Source organism: Solanum lycopersicum, chromosome 9 (genome assembly GCF_036512215.1).
Source record: "Solanum lycopersicum chromosome 9, SLM_r2.1".
NCBI lineage: Eukaryota > Viridiplantae > Streptophyta > Magnoliopsida > Solanales > Solanaceae > Solanum > Solanum lycopersicum.
In genome coordinates, this window is record NC_090808.1 from 61,446,202 (window position 1) to 61,452,201 (window position 6,000).

The following is a 6,000-nucleotide window of genomic DNA, read 5'->3' on the forward strand; positions in this document are numbered from 1 at the left end:
TAGTTAAATTTTTCTTTTTATGTTATGCAAAATGCATTTTTGAAACGTACTATAATCTCATCAATTTTCAATACTTATAAACACATACATTCAAAAAATATTGATATACAAATCACTCATGAACACTAATTTACTTCAATTAATTATAAATTGTATAGTAAATCAATAATTTAGAGGTCGATTAATTATTAAAAAATAACTATTTGGGTGCTTTGAAATTCACGTATACTGACAATATCTTTTTTTTAATAAGAAAATAGTAAGAGAATAATATTTATAGAAAATAAAATTTTGGTCTTTATTTATCATTATATTGATCTCATATAATAAGTATACAATCGAATTAAATTAGCAAATTCAATTTATTATTAGTTTATTTATTGATGTTTAATTGTATGAAAAATTATAATATAATATAGAATAAAAGGATAAAAATAAAAATAAAAATAAAGTTAAACAATAATTTTCTCTTTCTTACCAATTTTTTGGTCAACCTTGCAAATTTATCTAAATACTTTTGTTTAAAATTTTTAAATAATTTAATTAGAAATTTTAAAATTATCAGGTAATAAGTGCACACTGAGATTTTTTAATTCAATTTTGCTAGGTGACAACATAAAATTACTAGACTTTTTACATTACTTTTCTTATAATCTTCATAAATTCTCGTGTAGTTTATATATTTATTTTGTAGAGACATAAGTTTGATGAATTAAATAGGTCTATTATTTTTTAAAAATTACTATTTAATGACAGGACATATCAACTAAAATTTAAGGAGATTTTGAGGTATTTAATATTTCTAATGGATAAAAAAATATAATGTCATTCACTTTCTTCTTCTTCTTTTTTCGAAATCGGAAGCATGAATTGCAAAATATACAATTAATATTATTGTAATAGTTAATTGACCTTTAATATTATTGATTTATTATAATACTTATGATTAGTTGATGTAAATTAACATTCATGATTGATTTGTATATCAATATTTTTTTAAATGTATGTGTTTATAAGTATTCAAAAAATACATTTTAAAAATGTATTCATCATAACATAAAAAAATAAATGTTTAATTGTGAAAAAAAAGATTTTAAGTATAAAAATTTATTCTTAAGAGATTAAAAATGATATGATCATTATTTAGTTAAATAGGTTCAATGAATTAAATTAGTCTATTATTAAAAAAAAACTTTAAAGACAAGTCATGCCAACTAGGAGAGAGTAATGATTTTAAAGTGTCAAGTATATTTGGAGGAAAAAATAGTGATAGTTGAGTGATATTTGATCGTAAGTGAAACATAAATAATATTTCAAGGCAATTCTCTTAACTTGGGTGACCATTTAAGAAATTGACTCCTCAAACACAGATTATTAAACTATATAGCTAATTATATTATTACTCGTTAACTATTTGCTTTGTCGTAAGTTATTTAGTATTACAGAAACTTTATGTTCCAACAATATCATTCATTTTAATATTTTAAAATTAGGTGGTAAAAAATCAAAAGTAGAACATTAGGATTGTATCACCATCATGTATATCATGTATATCAATGTTCACCATTCATAGTTTTCTTATAGGATTGTATCACCGTCATGTATATCATGTATATCAATGTTCACCATTCATAGTTTTCTTACTGAATCAAATGATAATCTAGTTGAGATTATATGTATTGTTCGATTATTGTTAGGAGCCAGAATTATATGTATTGTGTTTGTATTAGGAGTAGGTTGAGCATAACCTACAGAGGAAGAAGATCGAAAATTTATTCATTGATGATCAAATATCATGATTCAAATTATCGAAGTTATAATTGCATCAATATTCCAAATATTCCTAATCTAAGAGAAGAATAATTTCGATTCTAATTATTTTCTAATATTAGCTAGCACAAAGAAGCATCCGAAAAGTTATAATCATAAAAAAGTCTTGAATAACCACAGTGAGCGAACACAAATAATACTACCTTAGGCAACAAAATTTCAGCAAAACACAAAAGTCTAAGTTACGACATAAATCATGTCTAATATATCAGGTTATACAAATCTTATAAGCGTTTCATACATAAAATTTTGAATGCCAATATTCAATTTTGATAATAATTTGTTATTAAAACGTAATTTGAGAGCAAGAAAGAAGAAAAAAGATGATGGATGTAGTACGTGAGGGTGGGGATGATACATACAGATGAATAATGAGAATTTTATTTGAAAGAGAGTAATGGTTGATGAGAGAGAATTTTTCTATGTTATTTCACCATTAATTTAGGAGTTTAAATACAAAAATAATTAATCAATTCCATTATTAAGGAATTTATTTATTTGATTGTATCTTTTAAAATATATGGTATAAAATATAAAAAAGGAAAAACTACATAAAATGACAAACTATATTTTATATTAAAATAATATAGCTATACTTCCTTAAATTTTTATTTTATGACTATATTTAATTAATAAATAGCAAATAAATATTAAATTATCCTTAAAAAAATATAGTATATGTCCCTAATTTCACGTTTATATTTCCTCCATAATAATTGTGCATGCACGCCTCACGTTTCTCTCTCTATAATCTACTCCTTTATTAATTATGTTCCTATTTTAACGTTTCTCTTCCTTCCATAATAATTGTGCACAGATATTATGACCTATTGGAATTAAAGAAGCCTATTTTCACGTTAATTCCAAGAAACCCATTTTTCAACTTCAAACTGATCTCCCAAATCCTCCCAAAATCTGATTTCACGTTTAGTCATTTTCCAAGAAACCCATTTTACAGCTTCAAACTTATCTCCCAAATTCTCCCAAAATCAGATTTATCATAAAATTCTTAATCAATTTAATCTCTATCAAGCTCCCGCGAAATTAGGTTTGTATTTTTCCAAATCAAATACGCCACATTGCTTGATTTTTGGAGATATTTATGTTGTTTAGATCATGCAGGTTTCTTCAATTTTTATTAGGTTAAATTCTTTAATATTTATTTGTTTATAAATTCTTAGGATTAGGTTGTTGAATATAATGTCTAAACGAAATACCACAAGGATAATCACAAGAGGTATAGAATATACCGAAAATTTCATGGTTGAAATACCATCTTTTGATCTAGGTATAACTCAGATTAAAACACAAATTTCAGGATATACTGCTGCAATGGAATTACATAAGAAGTCGAAAGATGAATTAGTAAGGTCTCCTTCAAAAAGAAAAGTAGGGTCAAGGTGAAAGCGATTGAAAAAAATTGTTACAAGAGGATGAAAGTAAAAAATGTAGTTACCGACATGATTGGAGAACATGCAGTTAATGAAGAACAAGACGAAGTCAGTGAAGAATTAAAGGTATGTACATTTTTAATTTTTTAATTTTTCGAATAATTTTTGCATATGTACATGCAGTGTACTTTAATTATATTAAGAAAGATCATGTGGAGTATATATCTTTTGATTTGTAAAATTTACTTAAATGAATATAGTTTTTGATTATGATATAGTATTAATGTTGTTGAATGGAGATATATATACATTTAGTTTTGTAAAAAGTACATAAGTGAATACATTTTGTATGAGACCTTTTTGTGTGAAAATAGACAGTGATGTAATGTATGCAGGTTGCATGTAAAAATTAGTGTATATTGTAAGAAATATCAAGATAACGTACAATAAGTCAAAAAAGATCATTAAAGCTTTTTGTACGTGTTATAATGTAATGTAAGTCGAACAACAACGGTTACGTTGAGTATATACCAAGAAAGTTTATTAGTAGTTTTTCCTTTTTTGAATGAGTTATCTTTCAGATTTCATGTATTGGCTCGCCCAATTAAACCACCATACATGCAGGTTTATGTGAACCATAACATAGTCACAGATTTGAAGGGAAAACTTACAGCGACCCAATTCAATCAATTTAAAGATACATGTTTTGGAGCATGTTTTGTGTTGCAAATGTTCAAAGCGCCATACGTGATTACATAAAAGGATATAGGTTGATGGTTGTCATTCCATAGAATACAATCGACAATGTGTTCATACCAGTGAACGTGGAGCATAAAAATCACTGGGTGTTGGCTGTTTTGTGATTAATTGACAAACACATTTATGTATATGAATCATACAGAGCAGCAGGTCATAACTATCACGTTACAGAAGAAATTCAAAAGTTTGCTCAGCTTCTGCCAATGAATGTTTCAATGGAGATTGGAAATAATTCGGATGATGCAGAAGATAACCACATCGCATACGAAGTGACGTATGTGAAGGATATACCTCAACAAGGATCAAGATTTTTTGTAAGTATAAAACAAGTCTCTTCATTCAATTTTCCTAAATAGTATGAGATTTTAAAAAGTAATGTATATTTTTTCAGGGATTGCGGAATATACTTGCTAGCATTTGCCGAGTACCTAAGTGAGGGTGAAGGTATTCCAGTTCAATACCTTGATTCTAAGTTATACCGCATCAGATACGGTGCACTCTTGTGGGAATATGCAATGAAAAAGATGAAAGACGGGGCTGATAGCGATAATGAGGCACCGCCAAGAAGAACGAGGACACCCGCAAGGTCGATAATAGTCAACTTGTTCTGATTGATTAGTATTTTGTACTAGTTCTATTTTTTGAACTTATGGTTAAAATTAATATTTTGATTTTTTGTCAAACATTATCAACTTTTCTTTATATTCATATATGATCACATTAGTTGTTTTAAATTTATTTCTGTGTTATTTCATAATTAATGAGATGATCATGACTTGCCATGATTTGGCTTTGGCATCGGTGAATTATTCAATGGCTTATCAGCTGCAACACAAGGGGATAAACGATATTTTTGACCATGTAAAACAATTTCCTGCAAAAGAAGTATAACATATTTTCGTATCATAGCTTTTTTTTCACATTAAAAGTAAAAAATTAAGTGACCCCATTTTTACATGTATAAACATGGTATCCATGCACATAATGACGCGAGCCCACAAACAGTTTTAACAGTCTACATATTGAGTAAACAAACAGAAAGACTTGTATGCATCAGGTTCATAGGGGTAAATACATTCAAAAGGGAGAAATTTTAGTGGCTCATATTTCAAATAAAGATCGTCGTGTGAAAAACTCATTTTTTGGGGGGAGTTTCTGATCATAATGACCACCTAAAGTTGGATTTCCAGTTGTAGTTTTTAGTTTGGGGTGCCTATAGTAGTATAGTTGCTTAGTCGTCCTTCCTCAAAATACATATACACTTGTACCAAAGAATTTGATTGCAAATATTTTAAGATTTACATAATATTCAATTATATCTTATTTAACAAATATTTTAAAATATTCAAAAGGCAAATAAGTCATCATTCCTTTATTCAAAATAACTAAACTTAACTACAAGAACAATTTAATAGTGTTATATAACAATTTCTATGCATTTCGTGTTGCAGTTCGATATGAACGCCTATTATGACCTTGTTGTCCACATGTACTACAAGAATTGGTACCCTTCCTTTTTCTCAACTCACTAAATGACTTTTCACGTTGCTTTTTTGGCCTTCCTGGAGGTCGCTTGAATTTTGGTGGCAACACAACTTCGGTAGCAATGTGTTCAGGTATGTTCCATTCACTTTTGTCAGGTTGAGGATATACAGGGACTTCATATGTTTTCAATATTGTTCCTCGCTTATAAAAATCTAAACAATATTCTTCTGAAAGCATGCGGTTTTATTCAACACACTCCACGCATGTGAGCACGGTATACCGTCAACTTGAAACATGTTGCAACTGCAAGTCTTTTTTCCAAGCATACAATATAACTCTTCCCTTCATTACTTACGGAATAAACGTAATTAGTTGACGGGGCAACCTATAATCAATACAGAAATTCAATTATACACTTTATTATTAAAGCAAATATCTTTGATTACTAAAATAAATGAATACACAATCCATTAAACAAGAATTTTTTTTCAATATACATACCATCATACGCCTAAATTTTTATTCATTTAGCAAA

General features: G+C 27.7%; 1 long non-coding RNA gene across 1 annotated transcript; it reads left to right on the plus strand.

The window, feature by feature from the left end:
• Positions 1 to 2,627: 2,627 nt before the first annotated feature.
• On the plus strand, positions 2,628 to 4,761 carry LOC109121126 (uncharacterized). Its single transcript, XR_002028517.3, has 4 exons — positions 2,628 to 2,878; positions 3,149 to 3,347; positions 3,846 to 4,294; positions 4,372 to 4,761. It is a non-coding gene; the product is annotated as an uncharacterized lncRNA (long non-coding RNA).
• The last annotated feature ends 1,239 nt before the right edge of the window (positions 4,762 to 6,000 follow it).